Source organism: Amphiura filiformis, chromosome 14, assembly GCF_039555335.1.
Source record: "Amphiura filiformis chromosome 14, Afil_fr2py, whole genome shotgun sequence".
Classification (NCBI taxonomy): Eukaryota; Metazoa; Echinodermata; class Ophiuroidea; order Amphilepidida; family Amphiuridae; genus Amphiura; species Amphiura filiformis.
The window spans coordinates 52,334,680-52,353,717 of NC_092641.1; the positions used below are offsets into that span (position 1 = coordinate 52,334,680).

Genomic DNA, 19,038 nt, shown 5'->3' on the forward strand with positions numbered 1-19,038 from the left:
TTTCTTGTTGTTGTTTTTATTTAGTTTTTTCTTGTGTATTTTGTGTTGGAGCAAAAGCGCTGTGTTATCTGTAGAGCGCTATAGAAATGTCCTTTAATAATAATAATAATAATTGTCTTAACTCAAGAACCGTAAGACCTATGGAATCGTAAATGCGATATTAGTTTCCTGAATATTAACATATTAATATGAAGAAAAACACTGCAGTTTTTTAGTTAAATGGCTCAAAGTGGCAAAAATGGCCCCTGCCATCCTACACATTTTAATCAAACAATTCCATTGATATTTACCATGCTTTTAGCGCCGCTCTGCGCCACTCAACGTCAACATCTTGGTAATATCGTCAAATTGAGAATGATGGCGTTGTAATGCCGTTGCTGATGCACCAGAACATCTTGAACACAATTCGTAATCAATAGCATTCCAGGAAGAGGAAAAGATGCATAAATGCGATTAGTTGTTTGATTGGATCATTTATTAGTTTTTCAATCAAAACATCATGTACAACCAAATTTTAGGCTTAAACAGCTCAAAGTGATATCATGCTAATGTATAAAGATGCTTTTGAGTCGTGCTCAACTTTAATTTCCCCTCTTTTACAAAATTATTAACTTTTATACTATTTTTTAAAGCTTTTTCGGTTAATAAATGTACTAATGTCAAAATTAGTGGCGCTATTTAGTTACTGGAAATACTCTTTTAAGCTTTTAATACAAATAATTCCTTTTACTGTTTGATAAAATATGTTTATCAAATTTCCTTGTCGCTTGTTTCACCTATTCAAGCTGTTTTAATGACAGTATTAATCACCTAACCCTTGCAAATAAAGAAATATGATTTAGGATAAACAGCGCCATCTATAGTTTGTATTTAGTTAATAATGAAGCCAATTCTGTATACATCAAACAGCCATATGTAGTGGCTTCCTGAAGAAAAATATATTAATATTAAGAAGTACACTGTAGTTTTTTAGTTAAATGACTAAAACCGGGAAAAAATATGGCCCCTGCCATCCCACTTGTTTTAATCAAACAATTCTATTGACTTTTACCGTTTTTTCAAAATTACCCCCCCATAAATCCTGGTTACGGTCCTGACTCATGGTATAACCTACATTCCACAACCACCTCTTCAATTTATGCATACTCACACATGATTCACGCACACCCTTACCCCACCTAAATAAAAGCAAACACTTCCGTATGCACTGACGTATGCTGGTGTAAGGCTAAATGGATAACCGGAACAACAGCACAAGTTAATTCGAACCAATTACGTTAAATATTTTTATTTAGCAATCAACAGAATAAATCTGCATCGCTCGCGCTAGAAAATGACACCAGGAAGTAAAATTGTTGCTAATTGACTTAAATCTCATCAAGACTACACTGGGAAATCGTAGTGGGCGTCTGGTTACTATTTAAAGCAGTGTGTCTCAACAAGGTCTCATTAATGAACACAATAATTTTGTATAGGAACGTGGGCGACTGTTATCAAACAAATTACGTATTCCTAAATAAGATTTCCTCGTAAACCACGTCTTCAGGCGCTGTTATAACGGTATACGGTTATGACGTATTAAGAACGAATTGTATATCCTACGCTCGAAATTCTATCAATGAATGAACATGGTATGACTTGTGAGGAGTGGCTGAGCGAACAAACCAAGAACGATAGCAAAAGGCGCGGCAATGCTCACATAATTGACAATCGCCAGGGACAGATATGAAGTATAAATCGGCTTTAAGTGAAAATACAATTACGATCCACCTACGCATTAATGCGCATATTTTTAGGATCCTCTGATTGGGCAAACAAAAACATCGACACAAATCGTTAAATACCAGCGAGTACTTCATATGCAAAGAACTTTCAAATGTTTCAGATTAATTAAAGCCTTGAATTTTCTGTTCAAATTGTGTTTTAATTGTTTTGGATCTTTAAATACTTTGTTTTTCTTTTTCTTTTCTTCATTTTACTTTTGTATTTTTTTATTGTCTTCTTGCTCTTAATCGTCATAACCTTCCGCCATTTTAACGCCCGTGCCATATATAGCCCAGTGTATAGGCCAATTGTGAAGGTAGTGTGAAAGCAGATGACTTATGGCGTACCATGCCTACTCATACACAGCGAGGTCAGTCACCGGGCTATTGTCAGTAGCCTTAGTCAGATGTCCTTCGGCCCATTATGCGTCTCAAAACTATTAAACAGGTCGGAACAAAATGGTCATACGTGGCGGTAGACTCAACCTATCATGGCGATTTCTGCCATGAAGATATCGGGGCGATGACACTGTGCGTGTGTCAGTCACTCTGTGAAGTCATTTATTAACTTGTAGCGTTCTACATCGTGGATCAACCATTATTATGTCCCAAAACCCTCGAGGCAAAGTAATTTAGATCAAGAACATTGAAACATCATTTACTTTGGCAAACAATTAAGGCGGGTTCAAAATTATTAACGCATTATTAAGTAAAGTAAATATTTACAATACCACGTTGTGGATCTATATACAAGGTGTCCCATAAAAAAGGTTACATGTAGAAAATGAACCGCATTTTGTGATTGTACAACAAAACAATGTCATTTTTTCCCAGATATTATTTATTCATCCTTCTTGAAACTGCTTGCTAAGGTTCAATGCCGTAACTTAACTTATGAGCGCAAGATGACAGGGGTGTCAAGAGTGTTTAACCATCAAAATATCGCATAACGAAAGTTGAACACAAGCACACCTTTATTTGAGATTTTGTCTTTATTACATTTGATGTTTATCTAATTTTTAAGTGTTTATTGCACAAAAGAAACATGTTGAAAAATCAAATATTGTACACTGCAAATAAATCAGTTTTAGAGCTTCTTGATTCTTGGTGTAAATAAAGGAAGTTGGTCATTAGAGAAGAACACGTTTTTGGTGAAAGCAGTTCTGTACGCTGTATCTCCTGTCATCAACATAGTGAAATAACTAACAATCTTTTACATTTAGGTCTTGCTTGGATTCTGTTGACTTGAAATCGCTGCTATTTGTTTTTACATTTCTGACTCTTGAAATAAAACTGAACAAGTTTTATTCTTTGACTATTAGAATAAAATACTGTATCTGCCATGCTATGGATGGGCCTTCTCAAGTGCCCCGCCAAATGCACGGTGGCTGTGACGGTGATATAATGAACCTCGTGTTAAATTATGTCACGTAAAGAGGCTGGTCAGGAATGCCTGGAATGCGGGCTAAGTACGTAGGTTGTGAACTTGACATTCACAGGGTTACTGGTAGAGGGTACATAGATTATGTCATGAAAAGGATATTTATATTTGTTAATATTAACTTCGATTATTTTCAAAAATCTACATGTAACCTTTTTGGGGACACCAGGTATTATTATTGTATATTGACAATTGTGACATTGTGATTGGCAGATCAAAAGTTACGATACCCTAACACCATTGATTGTGACGATATTTTATAAAAAAATAATTATTTGATTTTTTTTTACCATTTTCCTTCTAAGAAGAAGAACAAGTTCTGTTCGATAGCGTCTGCAGATATAGGGCTATGTCTTGCCGTTGTGTATAGCAAACAGGTGCGTAACATATTGCAGGTGGTCAATTCTATTCCGTAAATATGGAACAACACAACTTTAATATTTGGTAGTTATATCAGATTTCATATTTATGATCCCATAAGCAATACTTCCCATTAATCTTTCATCATTGAGAATTATAGATATCTGTCATATAGCAATTGACGTATGGAGCCCCTGAAACTGGAAAAGCTACTCTTTAATATTACATGCAGAACAAAGGTCCAATTTCATCTTTCCGTTTTTATTCCAACCTGTTACGTTTTACGTTGGCTTTGCTTTTGGTTTGAGTTCAGGGTTTAATTTATGAATTACAATTTGGTATATAATAAATAATGTGTTCCTGATATAGCAAAAAACAGAGGGACTCTAATCTATTTTATTTTAATTTAGCACATTTTAGCCGTCATATCTTTATCGCAAGAAATTAAAAGGGTTTTCTCCAATTGGCAAAGTAATTTAGTGATATTCTACGTATTTGTTTGTCGCGACGAATGTGTGAAATGTTTTTACCAGTGTAACTCGCTGTACGAAGCATCATATCTTAAACCTTAGGGCATGATGATGAAACAATCAAACAATTACAGGATGATGTTACACTCATAGTAATCCCCAATCGTACGAAATATGCTAAATACATTAGTGGTACCCAGTTCTCCCTACTCAGTAATTCAATTTCCATCTGTGTTGTTGATCTTGACATAGTAGCGCGCGGGTATACGTCATGGTGTATTAATTCTTAAGAGACTTAATTGCCCAGTGGCAGAGGAGATTGCTTATAATCTTAAAAGATTCTGTCCCTTTATCCTGCTCCTGGACCATAATGAATTGAATCGCCTAAGTAGAGATTGCTTAAATTTACTAGATTCTGTCCCTTTATCCTGCTCCTGGACCATAATGAATTAGGCAGTTACTGCGGTTGTGGACTCATACGGTAGTTCCAATATGCTAAGCCCATAACCATATTTGGGACTATCGTATGGGGGCCTTACCGTTACTGTACTGTATACATTTAAAGGCCCGAATTGGAAAAAAACTGATTTCCCGGGGAAAGATCAGACTGCATGTCAGACCATGACCAGACAGCAACAAAAGTAGGGTTATTTCATCTTGAAGTTATGTCTTGCAAATATGGGCTAGCTTTCCCCTGGGCCACTGGTTTACGCCTCCAGCATACTTTCCTGCCGCTTGCCGCTGCGGTAAGCGGCAGGGCGTTTCAACCAATGACAAGCCTTTATGTGTCCGTTTGTCTGCAATACGCGTGTGCCACGCCGCTCAGCGGCAAGCGGCAGGGTAGTATGAAACCAGCATTATACTCTCATTTCCACATCTGTTATTGCTAGTTGTAGCTTTAAGTATTTTAAAACAAAGAGTTTCTGATGACTGCGCGATGTAGTGGTATCATTGGTATGAGTCTTGTTCTCGTAAATCCTTAGTTAATGGTTCGAGTCTTGGTGGAATTTTCTGATTTTTATTTTATTTATTTAATATAATTATTTTTTATTTTATTTATTTACTAAGATAAATATGGTTAGGTTGTAGAGATGAAACCAACTTGAAGTATCAATTTATAAATTTGAATTAGGAAGTATAATACTTTCATTATAATAATGAATAGCTGCTGTCGTCGAATTATGATCCGGGAGCAGGATAAGGGACTAACATATATCTGCAAACTGCTAGTATTAACGTCGCGTCACGTAATACTACTATTTATCATTACATTGACAAGACAACACGGAATAACGGAAATGTTATAAGATATTTTTATTTGTATGGCATAATTAGCATGTAGAAGATAAAATTCATTTAAACAAGTACGAAACGGCAAGGATTGTTTAAATGACTTTTAAGATCACGCCCACGTTATTTTCTAATTAGTGATAAACAATGAACTATATATCCCCGACAATTCAGAGAAAAGCGTCGATAGCTTTGGTATGCTTACAATGTTTATTTGCTTAAACCAATTCACCAATGCTAAGCCATGCTCTTACTAAATAAAATGTACATTTTTTTATTGATTATTAACAAAAATTCCTGACAATTCGATGATAATTTGAATTCTTATACTGTCTGCTTATTACGTGCATTACGCACTACGGTGAGCAGAAGGTTACCGTTAAGTGGGATATTCCCCTAGCGGGTGTATTCCCTAAATGAGGAGGTGTGTTGGTTCCGGGGGTAAACACACACAAGCACGTCACTCTGTAAGGTTTATTTTATATAAAACGGAAAGACAAACCATTGAAGCATCAGTACTGGAGACTTTATTGGAATTACGGGCAGTTGTATTAAGCAATAAATAAGAAACCACCACAAGGTAAGGGACTTGTTTATTACTATTTTATATTCTTGTATTTTTTTGAGGTGGTCTATATAGATAGGATAATCATCTCCGGGTGGAGGTAAAGTATTATAAACAAACTAAATACGCTATTGCGGTAACAAGGAGGTATAATTTAACGTTGATTGTTGTGATATTTGATTTTTTGAAACGGTGATTTAAAACCTAATAATGAAGAAACAAAATCAAAACGTTGCACCAAATTTGTGATCAAATCAATAGGGCATACAATGGAGCAAACTGCAACATTTTTAAAAATTGGCATCTTCCGTGGGTTTTTGGATCGTCGTGTCTTTATTTACGAATGGGGTCTTAAAATTGAGCTAAAAGCTATTGGCAGCTGGTTCCAATTATAACATATCTGTCTTTGGTTAGGATATACAGGGGGTGAACATAACTGGTACCTTAATTCTTTGGCTTACTGTAGTATAATAGTGTCCAATAACACAGAGTTGGGGTAAGACTTATTGAAATAGTTAATTTTACTAAAATTTAAAATGCCACTTTTTAAAGGTGAGTATGGTAGTAAATGCCATATCAACCGTAAAGAAGGTGAATTATGACTGTAAAAATAATAATCCCCGTGTAATAACGATGGGCACCTGTTTGGTAAAAATCTTCCGTAATGCTATGTAATAATGCTGCATGAATCATCCATAATCGTTCGGATAGGTAAATATTCCTACAGATCGAAATAATTCCGCAACTTTCCTAAAATTACTGCATATATTTTTACAGTGTACTTATAAACCTTTTATGGCTTCTACATCTACATGTAGCGCTATTTGATACCCAGTTTCGTGTAGTTTGGTAATGTTTTATACATGTTCAGGGCCAAAACAAATCTCTCACAACCTTTCATGATGTTTTCACCCTGAAACATGTATTAAACATAAAAAAAAAAAACTATACGTAGCTTTAGTGTATACATGTTGAGGGGCCAAATGGACTTACGGTCTTCTTGCGCTCAGGTCCAGGTGGTGGCCGCATTGCATTCTCTAAATTCAGTAAATTTTCATCGTCAACCGTGTAATTGAATGGGATTATTTTGAAATGTTAAAACGCTTGAAATATCACAAACAAATCGGCCTATGTTGATAAATAATATAAATACAAGCTAAAACCGTTGGGGTTCGATAATGAACTCCACAAAACTAACCGAGTATATTGGAAAATGCCATACGGCCGTGCGGTTTCACAAGTTGCCGGCTCGATCATGTCATCCGCCGCCTGCTCAGGTGTTGCAATGTATTGCTAATTGATTAATGACAAGTGTCATTTATTTAAACCAAGTTTGATTTTATCAAATTAATCAACTAGAATCAGTTTTATCATTGTCACAATGGCATAATGTTATCATGTGCCTCTAGTGCTGGAAAATTATTCTATTACGGTATGTCAAATAATTCGTGATTGGATTTATTAACAAAGAGCACTCTCAATACCATGTTTAAATATTTCCGTGGCAGTCAATGCATGGATTATTTAATATGACTTATGGTGCGTAGTTTAGCCGAAAACACCCTTTTATTATATTATTTAAAAATTGATTGATTTATTATTATTAGGCCTATTGTTATTAATATTATTACTATTTAGTGATAAATTTATTTATTTATTTATTTATTTATTTATTTATTTATTTATTTATTTATTTATTTATTTATTTATTTATTTATTATTTAGTTATTACACAGGCGTTGTGCGCACTTTTGTAACGATCTAGGGACTGATATACGCATTGGTGTTTCTGTACTTTAGCTTATTCTGTTGCTGTTAAAAATAATAAAAAGGAACATATTTGACAGTAAAAGCTAACATTATTATGGAAATAACACATCTTATGAAAATGTTAAACTATTGTTTCGAGCGGCATCAAACTCGTCTAGAAATCTCTACCCGGAGCTTAAATCTATTCGCCCATATTTGAGATGTGTTAAGAGTAAATATACTAGACATTTGAAAACTGTTACCAGCTAAAATTGTCGTGTCCAATCATGAATACTCTCCATTAAAGATGTAACATGACATGGGCGGGAATTTAATCAATCCTGTTTGGTTGAATGAATTGTCACCTATATACAACATTATCTCACTCCGTGGCTGATAACATCCACATGTTGCATCAAAGTATTATGCCATCTCTACGTAAACACGAAGTATATGTGAACAAACTACAAAGGCGATACGTTCGTATCAGGCAGGACATGTGTTTAAGCATCAAAGCCAAAATGCTATATGTTCAAGTAGATAAAATAGCATATACTTTTAACTGGTTTGGAAGACAAATATTTTGAATCAGGTAGACCTCAAAGTATAAGCCAGCATCTGTTAGTACTAAACAAAGCAGGCGGCATGTTTCTAGGTTACTTTGGAGGGCAGAAATTTGATGTGTACGTGGCTCGAAATAGCAAAATTAAATTAAAATGATCAACATGTATAATCTATAAACATTATCTATGTATAATGATAATGTATAAAAATGTATGATCTATAAACAATCAGTTTCAACAATATCTGTCACAAACACTAACTTTGAATTCCTGAGCATATTTGTAGCATTTTTGGAGCACATATGATGCAGATTTTACCACTCATCGTGTGGAATTTAATTTAATTTTTAGATGAGGTGACGCGTGACCTAGCCAACTGTCGACAATGGGTTAAGTTCCTTTTCTCACCGTGATAGTACCAGTAGTTTTTCCTTGGCCAGGTTCTCCGTAGAATAATTGTGACAAGAAAGAACATGATACTAATAATGTTACAATTGAAAGTGATTATTCAATCATTTGTGTAGAAATGTGACGAGTGCAAATTACTATCAAAATTTGGCAACTTGATCGTTTCATCTATTTGATGGGGAATTGATACTATCATACATATATCGTTTTATGTTGTAAGTAAAAACTCAATATCTGTGAACAAAATACCAAATAGATACTGCATTGTTACTTGGGGGAGAGATGTTCTAGAATCACTCTGCTGCCAAATTTCTAATGGGAGTGTCTTCATGTAAACCATATAGTAAATACAGCAATTTGATTAGTGTTTTTGCTCTTTTGTCCTCCTGGAAAAGTTCACATACACTTTAAGACTATAATAAGATGCACGAAGCTTCGTGTTCATCAACATGCATTATAAAAGTACTGAACAATTTTAGACAGACAAATTCGGTTTGTGATCCATCAACATATCGCATTACAGTTTACAACCCTACGTCTGATGGCATGATAATGTTACCCTCGCAATAATATTGAAAATTTGCCATCATGATTCATCAATAGTGAACTTTCTTGGTTTTCTGTTTTTATTATGAAGAAGAAAGCAATGTTTACGAGAGAATGCTTCAGTAAGTGTAAAATCATATGAATCACTTTTTATGACACGTTTTCTTTTGAAGCCTCTGTATGTATGATAATGCCATCTATATGAAAAGCAATGAAAAATGGAAGCAGTTCGAACCACTTCTCTTAATGGTCTGATGTTGATAGCGCAATAAGCAACAATCAGATTATTGGGTTTCCGTTTATGAGAGAGAGGGTTCGCTCTATCTATATAAACAGCTCACATACACTTTAAAGCCATATTATAACATTTGCTGAGGAGAACGCCCTCAATTTGTTTTTTAAATTCTGTTTTTTACACGATTGTAATGTACTTTAGTCAATAAAGATACTCTGCAAAAATCAAGACATTAGGAGCTGTAGTTTTGTCAAAATCCGAGATTTTGAATAAAACGCTGGAACCGGCGTTTTATTATTACGATGGAAATATTAGTCGAACCCGTATGCACAGTACGTACATGGCGTGCGGGATACACATACACACGCACCGAGAGGATCGTACCGTATTACAACCGCGGGAGTAACATGCATGGGCGCTAGTAGTAAATTCCAATTTTCTATGCTTTACCTCACTTGTTCGGCTTAAAATTAAAAGGGGACATACCGTAAACGTTCGCCTAATGGCGCTTTTGGATTCTTAGAAATGTGAGAGCGCCATCCTTGTAAAATCTCAACAGCATTAAGGATTGAGCAACCTAGACTTATGCCTCAGAAAAAAATATCGTGACATGACCCAATACTTTAGGTCACTAGGTTAGTTGCTAGAGCAGCAAATGTTTTGGGGTTTCTTCAGGTATTCTTTCTCAAAGTGCCATTGGACTTAATTTGTAAATCGATTCATACGTTATACCTAACTCATTTTGGTAAATCTTTTTATAACATTGTAATTTCTTCATATTTTTTAAAAAAATATTCTTCAGTTCAAAATTACACCCTTCTATTGTCTGACCCGTTAGCTCAGTCGGTAGAGGGTGCGCCTTGAATGGTGAATGGTACTTGTTCGAATCTTGATTTCTGACCCCACTTTTATGTGAAGAAGGGTCAAGAAATGTTTTTGGATTTTGTCCCCATTTTACGAACGAATATTGTGAATTTTTTTTAATTCAATTTTAATTTTCTTATTTTTTTTTAGATAAATAGGCACTGCGAACAAACGGCAAAAAAAACCGCTGACAAAATTTGCTCCACCTGCTACCTATCAATGCGTGATATATTCCACTACATTTAACAGTTAAATGACCTTTGAAAAATAGAACGGCCTCAATGTTTCAAAAATGTGTAACTACATTACTTTATTCATTTATGCATTATAAATGATCAGCTATTTTTTCTTTTCTTAAAAGGAGCGAACCCAAGTAGATCAGACCATTGATCATATAACTATCAGACCACGAAGTAGTTACGTAACTCCGTGATGGTATCGGAACCAAGCACTGTTTGTATGGCGATCATTACGATCACGCTATTTTGGTATGCCTTTTTTGTGTACTGATTGTTTCGATCGTGGTTCATTACTTAAGCGCGTGATCCCGTTGACATTACGTAACTTCGATACCGGGCTTCGATACTGAATAGTTGTTGAGTGCACATAATATGGAAAGCCATTGGGGTATTGTGTGCCTTCCAAAGCGCCTTATAACATGTTCTCATTGTGTTGTGGAATCCTAGCCAGTATTCAATGATAGCTATAGAGGCCTTGCGTTTATCGATTGGCTCCAAACAAAGGTTTCTTCCCCGTAATCATGGCGCAGTGCAGTCCATTCAATCACATGTTGTCATCTCAACCTATTTGATCGTAGTGCATTTGTTATGTGTGTAAGATGAACTGTCGCGGTAGATGCAATCATGCTTTTGTTGAATGCATTTGAGTAGTCCGCCATATTTACGGGATGATACGTCATATGCACAGCCTCTATTCAGTTGGTCGTTGTATGATTTTGTTCGTTCACTCATTCAAATTGTATTTATATCATTTGAAGACTGAGCCTATTATGATACATCCTCCGTGGAACAGTTTCAAACAAATATAGCTAGGGATTATTGGGGCAGAGGTTATCTTTTGAATCCTCTTAGAGGGCTATCATTTTTTTCGAAAGGGGGTCCCAAATTTACAAATAGTCTGCATCAATAAAATTGCGCACCCCCTATTTCGGCAACAAAAATTGTATGATCCCAAACCCCAAAATTGTATTGAAATCAGTCTTTTTGATTAATATAACACACTTTCTGTGGTCATCGTGTGACTCCTACATTTTGGTCATAAAACATTTTATGACCCCTCCTATTATTCTTTCCAAGACTTTATGACCCCCGTATATTTGGGACCCCCCCCCCTTCGAATAAAATGATATACCTCTTATGAATTGAATTCGCGCGAATTGAAAGACTTGTCGCGCGCGACAGTTCGTCTCACACACATAACAAATGCCTATACAATCAAATGGGTTCATTACAACATTTAATTGAATGGATTGAATTACTCTAAAATGAAACGATAAAAACAAAGAATCATGAAAAAAGACACATACAAGATAAAATAATAAAATTATATAAACAATGTTAAAGATAAAATCAAGAAAATAGAGAATAAAATTTCCTCAAAACAGAAAAAAAAACATTGACAGACATCATAATCTGTCAGAAATTACTGAATGAGATTCGAAACATCAATCTTCTCCACAAGTTCTCTTTATCCTCGCACTACGGTCTAATGCTCTGCTCACTGGGCCACAACGTATCAGATGAATGATTACCGCATTATCATGAACAAGTTTGTTCGATCTTGTTCATAATTGTATGTAGGTTTCACCCTTTAACTACGCGTACCCTTAATGATCAGTGATAATAGTCGGCTTTTACAGGGATGGCGCTCTCTCATTTCCATGAACTCTATAGCGCCATTAGGCGAACGTTTACGGTATATGACATTAAAAGCTAACATTTTATGGAAAATAAATACCAATCTATTTGTACAGAAATGTTATAACATGGCTTTAAGGGCCTACTACACCCATATATTGGTTTGATTGGTCTAAAAAAATATGTTTTCATTTGTAGCTAGGCGATATATGCACGGATCACGTGAAATAAAATAAAAAGAAAAAAAAAAAAAAGAAAAAAGGGTGCTTTTAAACCATTGTATAGTAAGTCATTTTAGCCCTATATATTTTTGTTTACATGTATCCTTGTAACTCAGATGCGTGTTTCATAACAAACCATAATTTATTCTTTTCAACATGTTCAAGTAGGGTACATGAATAGAATACATTAAATCCTTTGTTATACCATCTATAGAAATGTACTCACTGATTATAACACTGAATAAATTAAATAGACTTAATCTCTTCCACATAGACAATTTAATACTACACCATGTATTTATCTTCTATAATGTATTGTTAGGAAAAGAGATTAAAATAGGCTATAAGGTCATCAAAGGTCAGGTTATAGGTCAATTGGTTCAGGTCAAATTCAGGCATCAATTTTGAATACATGTGATAGTCTGTGATATCATACATGTCATAATGAGGCATCAATTTTGATATTTTGTCTGTTACTGGATATATAATGGAAATGTGTGAGGTGGATATGCTAAAATACCTTGGGATGTAAATGGTGAGTACAATTTAGATTGCCTAGTTGAGATGGATTGGGCAAATAAATATAAAATAGTAACCAAAATCACAAAAATGAAGCTTACGGAAAACTATATACCTAATATGGTGGTATAGGTGACAAAAAATACAATCTTTTTCAACATTGCTGTAGTGTGGTTGTGGTAACCTGTTACCTATGGCTTAATTAAGTTTCAGTGAAATAATGTCGCAAGTTCAAAATACAAAATATAGCTCAACATTGAAAATAGAAGCATTTTAACCGGTTCGTTTTTTGATAGTTGTGGAGCACCAAGTTCATGAAGTCATAAAAGAAATCAGGGACCACTTATTCCCATTTTACTTATCAACATTATTTCCCTAATGTGTTAGCAACACATATCCAAAATTTTAACAAAATCCGTTGATAGTAAGCTTTCCAAAATGAAGTGAATTTAAAACATCAGTGATGTACCACCTTTTGGCTTATATCATTAGAAGCATGTACGCTTCATCAATTATGATGCCACTAATTGAACGAGAAGATTTGCCCCTTCATTTTGCATACCACTTTGTCCAATTTCTTTTTCTCATTTCTTCACAAAATGCAAAAAATGCAAAAAAATGCAATGGGTGTAGTACCCCTTAAGACAATAACAAGATGCACGAACCTTTGTGTGTTCATCAATACATTACAAATTAACAATTAATATGTATAGACAATGTTGGTAATCAGATTTGCTTTGCGATCCATCAACCTGTAGTATACTTTAAAACCCAAATATGGTATCCAGATAATGCTTCCCTCTCAGGTAAGAATGCTGCAGGATTACCGATTAGCGCTGAATCCATTGACGCTGATCTACTTCCAATGTGGCTCAAGTAATCAGCCTAAAACTTGGTTAATTGCACTGTTAATTGCAAACATTCAAAATATTTGTGTCCCAAACCAAAATTGAATATGTTGTGTTATTTACTTGAAGATACGGCATTCTGATTCAAAACACCTGTCACCTAAATAAAAAAAAAAAGGCGGTATTGTAATTTTCACACAAATGCTGCGTTTTTACTAGTCAGATTGCAGCTACCTAATATTATTATTATATACAGTATAAAACTATAATAGTTTGATAGTAATTGTACTTGTCATATTTCTGCACTAACAGAAACATCAATATGATTTAATAATCGCTTCCAATTGTAGCATTACGTATCACGTTCTTCCCACCAAATTGTCACAATTACTCAGCCGAGAGCCTGGCGCAGGAAATACTACTACTACTCTTTGATAAATAGAACTTAATCCTTTGTCGACAGATGGCTACTTCACGCGTCGCCTCATGTAAAAATTAAATTTAAAACCTGCTTAAACTGTGCTCCAAAATGGATTAATATGTAGAGAAATGCAAAGTTTGTAGTGTTTGTGACAAAAACAGCCTAGATACACAAAAGTAAAAATGTGGTATCTGTGTAATATACGTGGTTTTAGTTTGGAAGGGCAGACAATTAATATTCACAGGGTTTCAACAATTTGCAACAAGGATCTTACGAAAACACAAATTTGAACGCCACAAAAACATCCGAGGCAGCTATTATCATGATTATAGTTTTTAATGCACAACCTCCTTCTTGATGCTGTGCCTTAAATTGTTGGGAAAATGGTGTAATTGGATGTCGTTAGAAGCTTTTAAGCCATGTAAAACATCACAAAATCTCAGTAAATATTTACTTAATGCCCATTATAGAAAGCATTACTTAAAAGTACATTGGGTGATTACTGGAACCGTATTGAAAAGGTTATTAGAGTTTAGCTTTATTAGATTTATTGTCTGATGACTATTGGTTGCTTCATTGTCTACCCAAGACAAACCAAATTTGCCGTTTATAAATATTGGTTTTATGAATTCTATGAAAGAAAAATATAACTAAAATAGACTTTTCAAGTATGGCCCGAGGACAAGATCTGAAATTAACAATTATTGCTCCTTTCAATTATTTCATGTTGAAGAAGCGCGAGTTAAGTTGCATGCAAAACATGACGAATTTTGGACTGTGATTTTGAGACTTGGCGATACTCGGGTTTTGATATTTCTAGCCAAAAGTAGATTTGGCTCAGCTGGAAAGCAGCATACCGTGCATTTTGGTTTCCTCGTCATCCATATGTGGATCCTGGGCTTCAATACCGGAAGTCGGTTTGATCGAATTGTGGGAAGGGATTTCGGTCACTCGGTCACAATGACTTCTGGCAAACAAGATGGCGACTATTCTGGTTGGTAACATCTGATGCATACAGAGTTCCAAATTAGCAATTTAATTTATAAATTTTATTTAGCTTAATGTAATATATTTTTATATCATTTAAAGTAACTTTGTATTAAGCCTATATGAAGAATCATATGTGTACGTTTCTCTTTAATATATTAAGTATTATATTGCAAAGAATACCCTATTTGGTTTAATTTGCCTCATACCTTATCTTCCTATGGTGAAAAAAGATGATTAGTTTTCTACTTGAAGTACGATATTAATCACGGAATATCTTGCATCTGATCTTCACCATGCCATCTACGCTAACAATCATATAATAATGGCCCAACGCGAGAAAATGACTCTTATCGGAAATTAGAAACTAGAGGTTTGGATATCTCAGTATTGTGACACCTGACTTACATCTATAGGTTTAATACCCAGTAAACCTTTGAAAAAGTTTTAAAAAGCTTGTCTGAAATATTATGAGTAATAGAATGTTAAAGGTCCCTTAAAAGCATAATGTTAAAAAATACATTGCAACAAATATATTACAAATGTTGTCGCACTGTGTTTTCACAAACAAAAAAGTTCAAAAATATTTTTATGACCTTTATTGAATGTTATTAAAACGTTTTACCAATTACCGAGTTTTATAATATTTAGGTACAGTCAGTCTACTTTGAAGTACAAAGTACAGACGCGGACGCATACATTGTGCCGACTTTAAAGGCACGCAGTACTGCAAACTGTTTACGCGATGTATACGCGCGCGTTGTCACTTTGTACTTCAGAGTGGACAGACTGTAGTCAAAAATAACAATCAGTTTACTTTGAAGTACAAAGTACCGACGCGGACGCACGCATTGTGCCGACTTTGTAGGCACGTAGCACTGCGCACTGTTTACGCGATGTATACGCTCGCGTTGTTACTTTGTACTTCAGAGTGGACAGACTGTAGCCACAAAATAACAGTCAATCTACTTTGAAGTACAAAGTACCGACGCGGAGGCAAACATTGTGCCGACTTTGAAGGCACGCAGCACTGCGCACTGTTTACGCGATGTATACGCGCGAGTTGTCACCTTGTACTTCAGAGTGGACAAACTGTAGTCACAAAATAATGGGTTATTCCAGTTGAAATACATACACCCCCAATGTAAGACATTACCTTAATCTTCAACACCAGAAATGTGAATTTCAAATATGGTAACTTGAATGGGTGACTCCAATTGAAAGTCACATTCCCAGATGAAAGAGCACACTATTCTGATAATATTAAGTGCATAATATGGTGACATTCGCATTTGCCGATATGCGATATGCATTTGCTCGCGTGAAGTCATATTGGCAACTTACTCGATTGACTACATTCTACAAGCGATAATACCTGTGTAAAGTTGAGTGTTAACATAAACGCCTTGAAGCCCTTATTCCAATATGGCAGTATTCACACCTCTAACATTTTCATCAAAGCTGGATGAAGATTTACACGTTCTTACTTTTAACCTATTTTTGGAGTGACACTAAACCATGCTTAAGTTTTAAGAATGTCTACAAAAGGTGAGTTTGATTAACCATTAGCTACACTGCAAAAACAAGTGTTTATATTTAAACACCATATTGTGTTTATCACATTACAAACACTAATGTTTGTAATATAACACCAAGTGTTAATTTATGAACATTAGTGTTAGACCATTAACATGAATTATGTATTTATTAAGTGTTGCTCTGATAAACACAATATGGTGTTTAAATATAAACACTTGTTTTTGCAGTGTATAGGGACAGGGGAAGCCACTCACCGAAAACTCGTGACGGGATGTGTGGCCGCATTGACCCAACGTTCGAACACAGTGCTCCAGGAGTACAATAACTTTGGTACTGGTTAAAATGTGGGTAAAGTTTACGGTTAAGGTTAATGCTCCAGTAGCACTAAGTGTGTCCCAGGAGTACAATAACTTTGGTACTGGTTAAAGTTTGGGTAAGGTTTACGGTTAGGGTTAATGCTCCAGTAGCACTGTGTGCCCCAGGAGTACACTGTACAATAACTTTGGTACTGGTTAAAGTTTGGGTAAGGTTTACGGTTAGGGTTAATGCTCCAGTAGCACTGTGTGCCCCAGGAGTACACTGTACAATAACGTTGGTACTGGTTAAAATTTGGGTAAGGTTTACGGTTAAGGTTAATGCTCCAGTAGCACTGTATGTAGACGATGCCTCAATTTTACGTTATCCATCATCCCTTGTCAGAGTCCCGCCTTATGCATGGTGTAAGGAACTGATGATACCTGTTTTATTATGTGCACTTTATCACACAGAGTATCCTTGTATTGCGGAAGCATCATCAAGTTCAATTTAGACGAACAATTTAAAGGAGGAGTTCGTGATCCTAGCATCCTCTTTTTATGATATTTTTCAGTAGATATCCACGAAAAAAGCTTATTTCCAAAATTTCAGTTGATTCCGATTTTGCGTTTGCGAGTTATGCATGATTATGTGTATTACACTGCTCCATAGACAATGTGTTATAATTTCGTTCTGGTGCACCAGAACGAAATTCAAATTTGGCGATATTTTTGCTAAACGAATTAATCTGCAAGAAATATTTGGTACATAAACATTATGTAGACAGAGGTATCCAGTGGTGTAAAAATCTGAACTTTTTTTGGGAAAAGTGGGGGGATGAGGCTGTGGATCACGAAATGCCCCTTTAATATTATAACAACATAAACTTTAACAGTGCAATAGCATATCGCGTTTGTTATTCTGTGAATTGGGGCAAGAAGCAAGTATCTATCATCACTCGATCTCGGTTCGCTCATATAAATTTAGAAATAAATGCATTAGCATGAAGGAAATTACGAGGGATTGATTCATTTTGTTTTGGTTTTTTCTTTCCATCATATATCATGATTTAAGCATGAAATTGATATACAAATTCCATTAAGTGCCACAACCAAACAAACTTACAATACACAACCTTGGGAAATAACATATCAATTAGCTCAGAACCATAAGCTTTAAACCATCTGGAAATGATACGTCAAACTTGTTCCGGAGGCTCTTTTTGGTAAGGTAAAAGATAAAAGTGCATGTCTGTGATTACAGACCGATTGCTATCTCTTTCGAAGCGACTTGGGACCAGATTCAGCCTTGTATGATGTTGTTGCGAGGGTCCGCCACTTCTCCTGCACAAACAAATATATTTACCTCCCCAGCATGTGACTCGAACCCGCGACCCTATTATTACGGGTTCAATCGCTTTACCGCTAAGCCACCGTGATCGTTTTACAAAGTCTTTCGATCGATCTTTAATCTACCGTATAATAATAATAATATAATAATAAAGAGATATTTAATATAGCGCCAAACGCAAACAGCCTCTGGGCGCTTTACAAAACAATTTTGAATACATCGCGCTACACTACAAGCAGGTTGCACTAATCACCTGTGTATTGTATGCAATCATATATTGAATACAATACAGGTCTTTTCAAAGATACTAAACTTACAGGTGCGAGTGATCAGCATGATATGGTTCAATGCAAAGGTACCACGTGAACGTACCAGTGCAGCGCGGTATTAAGTTAATCAAAAATTGTTTTCATATATTGCTATGGTAGTTAATCCGATTATTATATATATCACTTCGCCAGCGTAAAAGGCCACGAAGTCCAGCTGTGACCTTGAAATGACCTCTGATGACCTTGAAATTACTATGGCCAAAATTGTCAACATCGTGGAAAATGTCGGTACTAAGTTCGATAACAATATATCTAATAAACTAATTTGACCTTTGGTTGACCTTGAAATGACCTTCATCATGTTTAGAATCATGTCAACATTACTTATACTAATGTTCATTCAAATTGGAAAAACTTTAAAATTTCACCTCTTTTGAACCCAAAACAGACCCCTCTCTA

The 19,038-nt window shown here is 35.3% G+C and overlaps 1 protein-coding gene across 1 annotated transcript in view; it reads left to right on the forward strand.

Annotated features, from left to right (window-relative positions):
* The first annotated feature begins 5,786 nt into the window (after positions 1 to 5,786).
* The window catches only part of LOC140170290 (uncharacterized), a 51,470-nt gene continuing 38,218 nt past the window's right edge, over positions 5,787 to 19,038 (forward strand). Inside the window, exon 1 of the mRNA XM_072193659.1 lies at positions 5,787 to 5,904. The gene's annotated coding sequence lies outside the window, so the exon portion shown is untranslated. The remainder of the gene's footprint in view (positions 5,905 to 19,038) is intronic.